The sequence below is a fragment of the Cynocephalus volans genome, chromosome 7, assembly GCF_027409185.1.
Source record: "Cynocephalus volans isolate mCynVol1 chromosome 7, mCynVol1.pri, whole genome shotgun sequence".
NCBI lineage: Eukaryota > Metazoa > Chordata > Mammalia > Dermoptera > Cynocephalidae > Cynocephalus > Cynocephalus volans.
In genome coordinates, this window is record NC_084466.1 from 77,482,621 (window position 1) to 77,499,881 (window position 17,261).

The window sequence follows — 17,261 nt, forward strand, 5'->3', positions numbered from 1 at the left end:
CAGTTTGTCAAACTGTATTAAAAACAACCAAAGAAACAAAAACAATAATGAAAATACCTTACTAGGATATTTACAAGAAACCCTCTTTAAATATAAAGTCCTGGAAATACTAAAAGTTAAAAAAAAAAAAAGGAAAATTATATGCCTTACAAACACTAATGCAAAAGAAAGTAGAAATGGCTACGCTATTCTCAAAGAAGATTACAGAACAAGGAAGATGACCAGGGTGAAAAAGTGACATATTTCATAACAACATAGTCTGTTGGTGAGGCTGTGGGGATTCAGGCATTCTCATACACAGCAAAATGGTAGTATAACAACTGTAGATAGGAATGTAGTAACACCTAGCAACATTACATATGCATTTACTCTTCTACTTCTAGGAATAGTTCCCAAAGATAACTGTCAAAAATACAAAAGATGCATACACATGGCTAATCAATGCAGGACTATTATAATACTGAAAATAACCCAAATGTCCATAAATCAGGAACTCATTATATAAACTATGATACATCCACAAAATAAATGGGGATCTCTCTATATTTAAATACGAAATAACTGCCAGTATACCTTAAGCAGAAAACAGTGGATAAAAGTGTGTATCTTATTTATCTGTCAAAGAGAATATACGAATACACATACATATACTTACACGTATATATACAGACATGTGCATGGAAGGAAAATTTTTTTAAAAATTTATCTATGGGAAAGAAGGGAATAGGGTAGAGGACTGAGGGACAGAAGCTAGATTTCCTGGACTATGTCTTGCTTCTTTTAGATGTTTTTAAAAGCACTGACTAATTCAATAACTAAAAATAAAATAAAATTTTAAAAAGCAACTTCTAAAACAATAAAATGAAACAAATGAACAAAAGTATGTTCATTTGGTGGCCTAACTACTCAAAGAAGAATTATTCTAAGTGAATTTAAAAGATGAGAATTTGACTGTAGATCTCTAATGTGATATACTCTAAATACAAAAAAGAACTACCTAAACAAGTAAACAACTGTTTTTAGGAATCATACTCAGGCTATTGTTACTCTGAAACTGTTATAGATGTATTATGGGATAAAGCAAATGAGTTATTTAATATTATAGTGTTATCATCCTATGTCAGCTCAGCATGGGGAAAAAGAGACGTGAATGTAAAATTGAAGAGGTACAGTAAAAACCCTGCAGTCCTAAACTTGAACTGGAAGAATCAGTACAAACACACACATTTATCTTTCAAACAACTTTTTTTAGCTGTGTCTCCTGAATTGTCCTAGAACCATGACCCATACATTAGCAATTAATACCCACAGGACTAACATTCTGATTTTTTAAAAAATACCATTCCCATTAAAAAGAACCAGAGCTCCTTGGAGAAACGGCCAATTCCAGGTCTGGGGCAGGACATGTACAAGATTGGCCTGGAATATTTTGTAATATGAAACAGCAAAGAAATTACAAACATTACTGGGCTGTTGGTCAAAAGGACTCAGGGGCCAACCTGAATAGGCTTCCAGAGTTATAGATGGGACAAACTGGGTATCAATGAGTGATCACTGCAATTGACAGAAACACAAATATGTGCAAATCCATGAGTTTCTAATGATGCTTTTTTAAAAAAACATTCATTTGGTCATCTTTGGAGGACACTAGTAAACCTACTTTTTATTTTGAACACTGCAAAATAATATAAAAGAATCAAGCATTTATCCTGCCTTTTTAAACAAATGTAACACTGGGAAACCAAAGAATAGAGAGAAGTTGCTCTTTATAAAAGTATTCAGCTAATAAGTGAAAAAGCAATGACAGACTAAGAATATTACCACTGATTACTAAGTATCAACAGCTGCAAACTGTTATGAGCCTGATAGGAAAGCACTCTAATCTTATAAAAATAAAGTCCTGTAACAACAAAATGGTTGAACCAGAATCCAACCATGCCTCTGGATTCAACCATCACTTTATAGGAAATAAAGAAACCTATTAAATTATGCCTAATGGATACAATTAGTAAAACTCAGTCTATAGGAAACTCTTCAAGAGAAACAACCTGGGTTCGTCATCAAACACACGGTAAAGAGAGAGAGAGAGCTGGATGGGGAGCCTACAGGAGACATAAGACTTAAAGGACACATCAACCAACCACAATGTGTATACCTAACTTGAATTCAAACCAACTGTTAAAAAAAAAATTACTATATTTTTTAAGAAAATCAATTGGATACTAATAACATTAAGTAATTAGCATTAACTGTGTTTGTGATAAAGATGTATAGATAAAATGACAATGTCTGGGATTTGCTTTCAATACCATATAAAGGGAAAAGGGGGAGCAGGTAGAGGCACACATGAAATAAAATTGGCTATAAATTATTCATTATCAAAGCTGGTTGGTGGATACATGGGAATTCGTCACAGTATTCTCTCTATCTTCATATGTGTTTGAAAATTTCAATAATAAAATATGAAAAAAATTAGTCTCACTAAAATGCTAACCTTAAAAGGTCTTTAGTAACTCTAAGAACTAAACTCCCCAGGTAAGACCTATCTTTTCATTAAGTCAGTTTTGGTAATACAAACATCCATAATCTCTCTTCTCAGTAATCAAGAGGAAAATTATATATCACACAAGCAAGAAGCAACATTAGCTGGTATTTTTTTAAGATAATTATGTGAAACTTTAAGCTCATCCAATGTTTTGCATACTCATTTACTTCAACAGAAAACAGATATAAACCAAAAAAACAAGCATGAAGAAGAAAAAAAATTTTCAAGAATACTGAAGTACTAATAAGCGGAGTCTTAGAAGTTAGTGAAAAGTAAATGAAGCAACTACTTTCTCTGCCTGCTTTTCCTATTAAAAGGATTCCTATGCCCTCATTAAATTGATTTTCTTCCTTCAAATTCAAGCTTTTCCCCTGATGATAATCATACATGCAGATAATGCAAACAAAACTGAAAAATACACTAAACAACACTGAAGAAAAAAGAAAATCAAAATCTCTCTACCCTGATATAATATTGTCAGCATTTTGGGGAACACTCCAAAAATTTCTCTAGACATATTATTTTATATATACACATATTATTAAATAAGCATACAAAATACATACTATTTAGAAACATTTTATCACTCAACAATGTTACACAGAACTCCTATGTCAAATATTGCTAACACTATCCTTTTTAAACGTCACAAAGCTCTAATTTAACCAATCTTATATTGACGATCATGTAGGAGTTTGTTTGTTTGTTTGCTTGTTTAGTTAGTTAGTTAGTTAGTCTTTTTCGTGATTTAGTTAGTTAGTTAGTTAGTTAGTTAGTCAGTCAGTCAGTCAGTCAGTCTTTTTCGTGACTGGCACTCAGCCAGTGAGTGCACCGGCCATTCCTATATAGGTTCCGAACCCACGGCAGGAGCGTCGCTGCGCTTATTTATTTTTAAACTTAACTATACCAGGAAAGTCCTTGTACTAGTTATTTCCCTACTATATCTGAGCTTTACATCTATCCTTTTATAAACTGCTCCGATATCCTGGAGCTATAAATCTACCAAACACATTTCTCAGACTTCCTTAAGAGTTGGCTTCCTATTAGTTTCTTCCAATAAGAGACACTAGAGCTTCCTTAAGCACTCTGAGCAGCAGTAGCTTCACTGCCCCCTACTAACAGCCAGGCTATACCAAAGCAATCAGTTGGATGATACCGACAGGACTCTTCCACCTTTAACACCACTTCTTCCCAGTTATCTCACCAGCCCGGAAGGTAGTAGCTGCTTCCAGCAATTTGTATCTCTGGGTCACCAATGCAACTTTTTGGCTCTTTTATTCTTCAAACATCTGTATTTATTTATTTCTGTTTAAAATACCTAGTATAGTTTCTGTTTCTCTGACTGGACTCTGACCCATAATGATTATGTGGACATCTTTTCTAATTATCTCTGGGATAAGTCCCTAAGTTCCTAAAAGTGAAACTTCAGAGTTAGACTATACACATTTTAAGTTTGTATGCATTACCACATTACCAACCTGGAAGGACTGCATCAATCTATATCCCCACCAAGAGAGTATCATTGGAATGCTAGGTAACACTGGTTATATCACACAATTGTTCTTATTTGTTATTTCCTTAATTATATAAACATCTTTTCACAATTTGGGGGGCTGAGAGGATTTCCTTTTTGTGAATTTCCTGTTCATTCCCTTTGCTGGTATTCTACTGTGAGACTTATGTTTACTTTTCCCTCATTAAGAGTCTTTATATATTACAGATATTAATCTAAGACATATACATTAAAAATAGTTTTCCAAATTATGTTAACTGAAATAAGCCAGGCACAGAAAGAGAAATACCACATGTACCTCACCCATAAGTGGAAACTAAAAAAACAAATGAATTAAAAAAGAAGGAAAGAAAGATATGACAATCACAATAATTCTTTGAACAATTTGTTGAACTTTCAAAAGGAGAGAACATAACTGAGGCCACCAGAGGTAGGAAATTGGGAGGGAGAAATTGGTAAAGGGCCACAAAAAATGATTACACTGTATAATATTGAATATATTAATTATCCTGATTTGAGCATCACATATTGCACAACAGTACTGATATTCAATGCTGTACCCCACAGATATTTATTATAGTCGATTGAATTATGTCCCCCCAAAACTCATTGAAGCTTGAATTGTATCCCCCACGTCTTATTTATTAGAAACTTAGTCCCCACTGTGACTGTTAAGAGGGTGGGAAATACTATTACGGTAATCGTAAGGTGAGGCCTTGAAGAGGTGATTGGGTTGTAGAACCACGCAGTAGTGAATGGATTAAAAATGGTAGTCAGGGGTGTGGTTCTGAGGGCTTTAAAAGAAGAAGTCTGTCTCTCTCCCTGCTCTCTGCTCCCACCATTTTGCAATGTGAGACCCCTGGGTCACTCTCGCTACCACCAGAAGGACTTTGGACTTTCCAGCCTCAAAAACTGTAAGCAAAAAAATTTGTTTTCTTATAAATTACTCAGTTCCACATATATTGTTATAAGCAACACAAAATGGACTAAAACATGTACGATCAATTATGTTCCAATTACAAAAAACAAATGCTTTCCAGCATATCATTTGTGTTCCCAAATTATTTCACGATTTTGGCTTTTCTCTAAACATTAGTACTCCCTCTCTAAAATGTAAGGGCAAAGACTCCACCTGTCTTTATACATCACACATTCCTCAGCACTTAGAACAGTTCCTGATACAGAGTGGGAGTTTCATAAATATATTTTTCAACAAATAGAATTTTAAAAAACAATCCATCTATTTTTAATTTATGACTTGGCATTAGTGCCCCTTTCCCCACAAAAAAAGGAGTTATAGAAACATACTGGTTACTAATACTTCTATTAATCCATTTCATATACTTAAAATCTTATATACAGATTTTATCTTTGATTCATCTGAAATATATCACATACAGAATACATATCAGAATAAAACAAGATAAGCAGTCTACATTAATTTTTCTTTTCAAAACAGCCTGCTAGAACTTCTGGCCCCACCCACACCCGAGCACTGGAGTGGCTCGCAAGCCCCACCAAGCCACTACGTGAGCTGCCCAGGTGAGCATGCATAGGACCCAAGCTGCACCCAGGGACCAACACAGCTGCAGGCCCTGCCCACACCCGAGCATCAGAGGGGCTCACAGGCTCCACCAAACTACTGTGTGAACCACCCAGGTGAGCACACACTGGACCCATGCACTGACCGAACAGGAGCCAGGGCAGCCCAACACACACTCAACTGCATTGATAAAAGAAGAGTCACCAGTAGAACCTACAAACAGAGGAAGTCTTCCTCCTCACAACCCACTCCAGAGTAATAGAAGAACTAAGAGTTCTACCAGATGACCAAACGTCAACAAAAAAATACTAGAACTACAAATAAACAAGAAGATACGACACCACCAAAGGAATACGGTAATTCTCATGTACCAAACCCCACAGAGCAATAAACCCTCAAGAAGTCTGAAAAGGAATTCCGAACACTGACTTTAAGAAAACTGCAAGTAATAAGAGAAGAATCAACTAGAGAACACAATGAAACAAGAAAAAATATCCAGGATATGAAGGAGGAAATTTACAAAGAGATTAATAACTTCAAAAAGAATGGACCAGAATTCCTAGGAATGAAGGATTCTCTCAATGAAATGAAAAACAGAATAGAAAGCTTGAGCAGCACGCTAGAGCAAGCAGAAGAAAGAATCTCAAAACTCAAAGATGATCTTTTGTAAATAACCCAGACAGAGAAGAAAAAGGAAAAAAGAATCTTAAAAAATGAAGAAATTGTAACAGCTATCAGACAACCTCAAGCACACAAACATTCAAATCATGGGTATTCCAGAAGGGGAGGAAAAAAGAAAAGGCATTGAAAACTTATTCAAAGAAGCAATAACAGAAAACTTCCCCAGTATAGGGAGGGATGCAGACCTTCAGAACCAGGAAGCACAAAGATCCCCAAACATATTCAATTCAAAAAGGTCCTCTCCAAGACACATTACATTCAAACTGGCAAAACTCAAAGAAAAAATTCTAAAAGCAGCAAGAGAAAAGCACCAAGTCACCTATAAGGGAGCCCTCATCAGATTAACAGCAGACTTCTCAACTGAAACCTTACAGGCCAGAGGAAATGGGATGATATAGACTAAAAAAAAAAAAAAAAAAAAAATTGCCACCAAGAATCCTATACCCAGCACAGTTATCCTTCAGAAGTGAGAGAGAAATAGTGTATTTCCTGACAAACAAAACTTATGGGAGTTTACTACCAGACAACCAGCCCTGCAAAAAACACTCAAAAGAGTCCTGCATCCAGAATCTGAAAAACTATAACCAATATCACAAATTCACAAGAGCAAACCCTGCCATTAAAACCAAAATGCAAATAAGAAAGAGAAAGAAGCTAAATCACATTACCTCAAAAATCCAACTAACATTGAAGATGAAAAATAAAAGGAGAAGGGACAAATAATGTTTAAAACATCTAAACAAAAAGCAATATAATGACAGGAGTAAAGCAATACTTATCAATAACAACCCTAAATGTAAATGTATTAAACTCCCCATTCAAAAGACGCGGTGACTGATTGGATTAAAAAGCTAGGCCCAGGGCTGGCCCTGTGGCTCACTCGGGAGAGTGCAGCGCTGGTAGTGCCGAGGCCGCGGGTTGGGATCCTATGTAGAGATGGCCGGTGCACTCACTGGCTGAGCAGCGTGGTGCAGACCACACCCTGTTGAGGGTTGCCATCCCCTTACTGGTCCCAAAAAAAAAAAAAAAAGAAAAGAAAGAAAGCTAGACCCAACTATATGCTGCCTTCAAGAGATCTGCCTCTCCTATAAAGACAAACACAGACTAAAAGTGAGGGGATATACCAGGCAAACAGAAACCAAAAATGAGCAGGTCCTATTCCTATATCAGATAAAATAGACTTCAAGCCAAAAACCATAAAAATAGATAAAGAAGGCCATTATATAATGATAAAGGGATCTATCCAGTTTGAGGAAATTACAATTACGAATATGTATGCACCCAACAGTGGAGCACCTAGATATGTAAAGCAAACATTCTTAAATCTAAAAAAAGAGACAGACCCAAATACAATAATAGTGGGTGACCTGAACACCCCTTTCTTGGTGTTAGATCTTTCAGGCAACAAATCAACAAAGAAACAGGATTTAAAGTCCACCTTATACCAATTGGACCTGAAAGACATCTATAGAATATTTCATCCAACAACTAGAGAATATACATTCTTCTCATCAGCATGATGAACATTCTCTGGAATAGACCACATACTAGGTCACAAATCAAGTCTTAGCAAATTTCTAAAAAGTGAAATCATCCCAAGTATCTTCTCAGACCACAATGAATTAAAACTGGAAATCAATAACAAACAAAATTCTAGAAACTACTCAAGTGCATGGACACTGAACAACAGACTCCTGAACAACCTATGGGTCCAAGAAGAAATTAAACAGGAAATCAAAAAATTTCTTGAAACTAATGAAAATAAAAATACATCATACCAAAACCTACAGGATTCTGCAAAAGCAGTACTAAGAGGGAAGTTTATTGCAATAAATGCTTACATCAAAAGAATGGAAAGATTTCAAAAAATGACCTAAACTATGCCTCAAAGAAATAGAAAATCAGCAACAATCCAATCCCAAAAGCAGAAGACAGAAAGAAATAACCAAGATCATGGTACAACTAAATGAAAGAGAGACACAAAAAACAACACAAAAGATCAATGAAACAAAAAAATGGTTATGAGAAGTAAAATAGACAAACCATTAGCCAGGTTAACAAAATAAAAGAAGAGAGAAGATTCAAATAACAAAAAAAATAGAAATGAAAAGGGAGACATTTCAAGCGATACCACAGAAATATGAAGAATCATTAGAGATCATTGTAAACAACTGTACATCAACAAATATGAAAACTTGGAGGAAATGGATAAATTTTTGGACGTATACAAACTACCAAGACTGAACCAAGAAGAAACAGAGAAGCTGAACAGACCAATAACAAGCAATGAGATTGCTGCAGTAATCAGAAATCTTCCAACAAAGTAAAGCTTAGGACTGGATGGCTTTACAGCTGAATTCTATTAAACCTTTAAAAAAGAACTAATACCACTTCTCTTCAAACTTTTCCAAACAATTGAAACAGAAGCCATTCTCCAAAACTCATTCTATGAGGCCAGCATCACCCTGATACCAAAACCAGATAAAGACACAACAAAAAAAAACGACATGCCAATATCCTTACTGAACACAGATGCAAAAATCCTCAACAAAACACTAGCAATCATCAGCCACAATGTAAATCAACAAAATAAAATTTAAAAAAAAAAAAAAAAAAAAAAAAAAAACCACTAGCAATCAGATTACAGCAACACATCCAAAAAATTATACATCATGATCATGTGGCATTCATCCCAGGGATGCAAGATTGGTTCAATGTATGCAAGTCAATAAAAGTCAAGATTGATTCAACATATGTAAGTCATACCACATCAACACAACCAATAACAAAAACCATGTGATAATATTGAAAGTACTAGCCAGAGCAATCAAGTAAGAGAAAGAAATAAAAAGCATCAAGATTGGAGAGGACGAGGTCAAATTGTCCTTGTTTGCTAACAACATGATCTTATATATAGAAAAGCCTATAGACTACCAAAAAAACTCCTCCAGCTGATTAACAATTTCTGTAATGTTGCAGGATAAAAAATCAACACCCAAAAACCAATGGCGTTTTTATACTCCAATAACAAACTAGCAGAAAATGAAATGAAGAAAGCAAGCCCATTTACAATAGTCACCAAAAAAATAAAATGCCTAGGTATCAATTTAACCAAGGAGGTGAAAGATCTCTTCAATGAGAACTATAAAACACTACTGAGAGAAATTAAATAGGACGCAAAAAGGTGGAAAGACATACCATACTCTTGGACGGGAAGAATTAACATTGTGAAAATGTCCATTTGACCCAAAGTAATCTACAGATTCAGTGCAATCCCCATCAAAATACCAATGACATTCTTAAAGAAATAGAAAAAGCAATCCAAACATTCATATGAAACAATAAAAGACCCCGAATAGCCAAAGCTATCCTAAGCAAAAACAATAAAGCCAGAGGCATAACACTACCCACTTCAAATTATATTACAAAGCTATTATAACCAAAACAGCATGGTTCTGGCATGAAAATAGACACTTGGATCAATGCAACAGAACAGAAAACCCAGAAATCAACCCACATCCTTATAGCCAACTGATCTTTGACAAAGGCAGCAACAATATACATTGGGCAAAAGACAGCCTCTTCAATAAATGGTGCTGGGAAAACTGGATATCCATATGCAGAAAAATGAAACTGGACCTGTACCTCTCACCATATACCAAAATTAACTCAAAATGGATTAAAGACTTAAATATAAGACCTGAAACCATAAAATTACTAAAGGAAAATATCAGGGAAACACTCCAGGTAATAAGACTGGGCAAAAGACTTTATGAATAAGACCCCCAAAATACAAGCAACAAAAGAAAAAATAAATGGGATTATATCAAATTAAAAAGCTTCTGCACAGGCAAAAAAAACAATCAACAGAACTGAAAAAAAACCTACAGAATGGGAGAAAATATTTGAAAACTATACATCCAACAAGAGATTAATATCCACAATATACAAAGAATTCAAACTATACAGTAAAAAATCAAATAATCCAATTAAAAAATGGGCAAAGGTGATGATTATACATTTTTCAAAGGAAGACATACGAATGGCGAACAGGTACATAAAAAAATGCTAAGCATCACCAGGCATCAGAGAAATGCAAATCAAAACCACACTGAGATATCATCTTACCCCAGTTAGACTGGCCATTATTAAAACGACCAAGAATAACATGCTGGCGAGGGTGCAGGGAAAGGGGAACTCTTCTATACTGTTGGTATGACTGTAAATTAGCACAGCCATTATGGAAAACATTATGGAGGTTTCTCAAACAACTACAAATAGAGCTACCACATGATCCAACAATCCCATTACTGGGTATATATCAAAAGGAATGGAAATCATCATGTTCAAAGGATACCTGCACTCCCATGTTCACTGCAGCTCTATTTACAATAGCCAAAATATGCAACCAACCAAAGTGTCCATCAACAGATGACTGGATAAAGAAAATGTGGTATATATACATGATGGAATACTACTCAGCCATATAAAAATGAAATTCTGCCATTTGCAGCAACATAAATGAGTTTGGAGAAAATTATGTTAAGTGAAATAAGCCAGACAAATAAACAGAAACACCACATGTTCTCACTCACACCTGGCTGCTAGGAAGGAGGGAGGGAGGGAAGAGGGAAAGAAGGAATGAAGGAAAGAAAGGAAGAAAAGACCACAACAATATGTTGAACTTTCAAAAGCAGAGAACAAACCTAAGGCTACTAGAGATGGGAGGGAGGGTGGGAGGAATGGGGTTTGGGAAGTGATCGGGTAAAGGGCATAAAGAAGTATCACGATTTGTAAAAATGTATATACTAATAATAAATAAATAAATTTAAAATAAAATAAAGAACTTTCTATTTTTAAAAAAAAGCTTGCTAATTATTTATTAGGTAACCTACCTGTTCCTCAGCAATTTATTTATTCAATACTATAATCCCTCATCCACCATTACAAGATTGCAAATTGTCTACTTTACTTCTAAGGTCTTCTGATTTTTATTCCCATAATATTTTCTAAATGGTTGTCAAGTGATGTGTAAGGAAAGCTTTGGAGTTTTACATACTTTTTTGCCTACTATTAAAAACTTTTTAATAGTTTTTCAGCTGATTTTCCCAGATTTTCTACAAAAAATTATAATTTTGCTTCTTCCTTTCCAACACTTGTATCTCTTATTTTCTTTTCTTATGTAATCACATTGGTTAATGCTTCCCAAACAATGTTAAATAATAGCAGACATAGTGTGGTTTCACCTTTTTCCTGATTTTACTGGGAATGTTTCTAGTGTATCTACCACATAATGCTGCCTACTGATTTGAGAGATATTTGTTATGTTAATAAGGCATTTTTCCTACTTTATTGAACTTAATTAGAAATAGACTGATGTTTTAAAAATCACAAGCCCTTTCAGCATCTATCAAAATGATCTAGTGTGTGCCCTCTCCCTTTTATTCATGTATGTAGTGAATTATAAACATATATTTTAGACTTATTGATACCAACCCTCTCTGTATTCCTAAAATTAACCATATTTGGCCATAATATGGTGTTATTTTACTGCAGTAAACTCTTTCTGCTAATATTTTTCTTATACAAAAATCACATATTAGTAAGATTTGTCTTAGGTTTTTTTTAGGAGGAATATTTCTTATCAGGTTTTAGTATCCACGTTAGTTAGTTATCCTGGCTTTAAAGAATATGAGTGTTTTCTTCCGCATACTCTAAACAATTAAAAAGAATTAGAATTCATGGTTTACTGTAGATTTAAAATATCTCCCTGAAGACACAACTTCTACTGATGCTTTTATTAGAGGGTAATTTTCTCAACTTATTTATAATTATCATTTATTAGGCTTTTTCTTCCCTTTTCTTGAGCCAATCTTATTCATTCATGTCATCATTCAGAAAAAATCCAGGTTTTCAAACATATTTGCATAGCCATCTCTAAAAGTTAAATACTGAAAGTAAAATGACAGGCAAAGACAAATGAGAGATGAACAAGAAGAAAACAAATGGAATTTAGGAGCATAAGAAAAAAAGCTGAATTCTAGAGGGAAAACCATACAACTGGGTAGACAGGGTGACTTCACAATAAAAAAGGGATGATACATTTCCTGAGTCCTTGTATACTTAATATCTTTCAATTGTCCTTACTTACACAACTTGGGCTGGCTAGGAAATTCTTTCATTCCTTTTCCCATTAAAACTCTTCAGTTATTGACTCATTACCTTCAGAAATCTTACGTGGTTGAAAAGAAATAAGTCAGCTTCATTATTTTCCACTGTACATGACTTTTTTTTTCTTGATGCTTGTGAAATCATTTCTATAATCCCTAAAAATTCAGTAAAATGCACCAGGATATTTTCCTAAAATATGAGTCTTCTTAATCTCTAAATTCATGTTTTCATTCATTCTCAACAAGTTTTTCCTTATTATTTTCTTGAACATTTTCCATTTCCTATTATTTCATTGTCTTCTCCAGAGAGGCCAATTACGTTTATTCACTAACTGCAACCCATTCTCTTTAACTGCCTTCATTTTTTGCCCATTTTCTCCATATTCTATGCAGATCTCCTCAAGCTCTACCTCTAGCTTACTGATTCCATCTTCTATGTTGTTTATTCTGTTCCTTGTTACTTATAATCCATTATATTTTATAATGCAAATTGTTTCTGCTTTTCTTTATCTTTAGTTCCTTTTTTAGATATTACCTTATTTTTTCCCCCAGATGTCATTTGCTGTTTAACCTTCTAGGCAGTTTAAAACAACTAAGATTTCCTTTTTTTCTAGAAAAATTCAATTCTTCTAAAGAGTACTTATCAGATATCTTTTGAATGCTAAAATATTTACATAGGTTTTGCTGTTTGTTAATTTGCTTATCTGTATTCTGTTAATTCACCTTTGAAGAAGAAAAATTCTTTCTGACTCTGCAAATTTAAACAAAAGTATAGGTAAGGTCTTCCTGATAATCGGACACTGAACACTTTTCTTAAAAAATTAACGTCAAAGCTACTGACTCAGGCTATACAGTCGCTTAACTAGCTAGGGAGCATAGGGGAGGAATACAAGATTAAAGGTAATAAGTCCTTTATCTCTGTGTAATTTCTCTCCAAGTCCATTAAACTCCTACAAGAATGAGAACTAGGGTGAGCACACAGAGCAGGAGCTGGCAAAAGCCACAGCTGTGCCCTTCCTATGAACTTACTTGAAGGCTGCCAGGGAGAGGAGGACCTTGGTGGCCCTCAGGCCAGCAAGACCACCTAACAGTGTTCCCATGGACCCGCATAGGAGCAAGGAGTCACAACAACTGAAAAAAGGAGCCATTCAAAGCTGGTGAGTCATCACCAAGGGACTTGCGCATGGCCTGTCCCATAGGAAGTGTTTGGAGTATGGGCGGTGGGGGAGACAGGCCCACCAGGGTAACACTGGGCCAAAGCAAGGACAACTGACCTGCGCTTCAGTCAGCACAAGCCCACTTTGTGTAGACTGGTCAGAAATACAGAACTGTAGGGGGAGTAATTTGCTAAAAAGACTACAGTTTCTACATAACCCACATTTACTGAATCTCATGAAACCCGGAAGTACCTACATAGTCAACCATTAAAACCTGAGCTGCACAAAAAGCCTTCCCCAGAGAAGCAGCGGCCAAGTAGCAATTTAGCTCAACTACAAGTTACAGCTCAAGTGCTGTTTCTGACAGGAAATTCCTACATTTTAGAAGTAAGCAAAGGACAACAAGTTAGTTCCAGTGCAGAGCTTAAGTGGTGGGAGCAGCTAATAATCCAACACAGAACTGAAAGAAAAAACAAAATACCCACAGATCAGAGACAAAGTTTGATATTAACAAGTAAAGTTCTCACATCACCAAAGAACACCTATAAAACCTCGAAGGACCAGAAGCCCCCTGAGCTCCCAAGCTGTGGAGGGACAGGGGCCTCAGCCATGCCCCCCAACACCTGCAACCAGCCCAGAAGCAGCCACCAAGCCACCACAGAAAGCCAGGGCAGTGGAGAGCTGAGAGCCTTGGCCACACACCCCAACACAGTGACATCCTCCAAGCTGCCACAGGAAGCACCCTGGGCTTCCAAGCTGGGCAGTGGGGGGCCAAGGGCTTCAGCCACAGCCCCTCTCCCCGATATCTGCAACCTGCCCAGTGACAACTACCAAACCACCGCTGGAAGCCCCTTGGTCTCCTGAGCTAGGGCAGTGGGGGCCCGAGGGCTTCAGCCACACACCCCTGACATCTGCATTCAGCCCAGCAATGACCAAGCCACCACAGGAAGCCCCCTGGTCTCCCATGCAGGAATGAGGGGTGTGCCACAGGCCTCAACCACACACCCCTTCTCTTTATCCCACCCTATTTCCTTCCCTCTCACCCTACTGCTCTGCAATAACATCTTAAAATATAAAAACAGATGGAGTCAGGGACTACCCCTCCTCCCACAACAAGGCACACCATTGCTGCCACAGGGCCCACCTAGGGTCCTTAGGCATGGATCTGAGGACCGACACCTCCTCCTGCAACCAGGCAAAGAACACGCCAAAAACACCACCTCAATGGGGATGGCCCACCACAGCACTGCAATAGCCATGGCTACTGTAAAAGCAATTAGACGCCACAACCACTGTGCAGAAGACCCGCCAGCCACTCGAGTGCATTGACACAAGGAGAGTCAGCATCGGAGACCAAAGAAAAGAAGAGGATGTCTCTCTCCACAAAGCTCATTCCAGAGTGATAGAAGAAGCATCTGCTCTATGATAACAGAACATACCTCTCTAAGCACTGGACAGATCATCTAGGCAACAAATCAACAGAGCAACCATTACACTTTCAGAAGGAGAGAAGAAATCTGGGGTTATCAGAGGGGGAAGAGGGAGAGATTGGATAAGGGGCATAAAGAATAACTATGATTTGTAATCATGTATATCCTAATAATACTGACTGATCAACATATGTCAATTTTGAACCCCAGAAATATGTATAATCAATTATGATTCAATAAAAATAAAAAATGAGCACCATATACCCATAGCTCTACCTGGGCTATGGGTATATCATATGCTACTATAAGGGGACTCGTAGTTTTGGCACTTCTACCTACTCTGGGGTGAGCAAGACTCCTGAGAGACAAGCTGAGTCAGAACGAAACCCCAAAACTAATCATCATTTTTGTTTAGTGGGTCAGCACATAATTTTTTCTGTTTCTGTAAAGTTGATTAAAAAAGCATTTCCTTCACAAGTCTCTTCTTAGTCTTACCTCACCTCTAAGCTTTGCTTTTCCTAGTAAGGAAAACATATTGGTGTAAAGAAACATGGTAGGACTGCAAAGCCTCTCCTTTAGACCTGTTACAGCTAAAATCAGGTTCTCCTTATTTCTCTTAAAGCGTGTCCATACCTCAATCTCTTTCCTCTAACTTAGCAAATAATAGAAAACTTACTATATATCGCCTTATACACCTGATTCAGGGATATGTATCAATTGTCAACGTTCTCGCACTTAACTCAGTCTAAATGGTATATCTGATGACAATTGTCCAGTTTATGATAGCTTCTCCGTTTTTCTTTTGGTTCTTTTTAATTGTTTTGGGGAATTTGAGGGAAAATAATTTAATCAACATTCATTTTAACACTACCATTTTTCCTCAAAATTAACTCACCCAATTTAGTAATTTAAAACATAAAATCTGCACACATTTTATCTCTTGGAAGATACAGACTGAGTTACTTCATCAAGAACAGTGTGTGCTCACAGCAGGTGTTCAATATCAGCTGTGTTAATTTTCCTCATGAGAGACATTTGAAATATACCCAGCATATAAATCAAATAATTTTAAGTACTTCATTCCATATTAAGGTATATTTTAAATTGCCCTTGCATTTTCTAAAAGGTCCACTTTTTGGCCTTGCTCTCGTAACTCTCCTATAATGTATCAAATAATGTTTCTTTAAAAAATAAAGGGTAGTAGGACAGACAGCCTAAAATGAAAATAACAAAACCTCTCCAGTGTATAAGTCAAACTAAAACTTGTTCAAAGCTCTAATTAAGAAAGGAACTGTGTCGTCATGGACATGGTACCATAGGTGTTGGAGCTAAAGAGGCCTATATTCAAATCTTGGCACCGTTTACCTCTCTGAATATCCAATTTCTCATTTGGAAGATTAAGATAATAACCACACTTTTCTGAACTGTTAAAATGTTTAAGTAAGATACACAGGTGGCCCATTAGCCCAGCTGGTTACAATGCAGCCTTATAACACCAAGGTCACTGGTTTGGATCCCCATAGGGAAAAAAAAAGATACAATAGGTGTACACTCAGTACACAGTTAGTTATACACAGTTCACATATAATGTGTGTATATATATAATGTGTGTGTATATATGTATACACATATATATACTCTGATCTCTGATATGACTAGGAGAGCCACAATACCAAAAGGAAACTTATGCTCTGAGCTCACTTAAAAATTAAGCCAGCTCTAAACAATAAGTTTTCTTCTCTTACCAGAGACTATGATAAAATTTGGTGTTTCAATTGTTATTTAAATAATGCTTCTGTCCTATTTATCAACAGTTTCCAGAATTGATTAATTTCACATGAACAGATAGGAATAACAAAAATTATTCCTGAGACTCTAAGAGCCAGCTTTGTCCACAATCTCTTTCTGAGAAAAAGGACCAAAGGCAATTCTTCTGCATGAAGAAGCATGCTATCTGAACTGCAAGTAACTAGACCACTGGCTAAGCCAGAAGTGATAAGGTAGAAGTGAAATCAACCACCTAAGACTATGGTAGTAGCAGGACCACCTATGTGATCTCTTCGGAAACAAGGAGAAGAGGTATACAGGAAATACAGGGAAGTAAGCAGTGCCTTATAAGGAATGAAGACCTCTATTCCTTTGAGCTATTATGGAATCTTGAACAATGATCAACCACTATTAGAGAGCCCTAGGATAACATAACAGCTCAATTTCCAATTCTT

At 36.3% G+C, this 17,261-nt stretch overlaps 1 protein-coding gene across 4 annotated transcripts in view; it reads right to left on the minus strand.

The window, feature by feature from the left end:
• PDS5B (PDS5 cohesin associated factor B) overlaps positions 1–17,261 on the minus strand; it is a 206,074-nt gene that overhangs the window by 48,665 nt on the left and 140,148 nt on the right. The window lies entirely within an intron of this gene.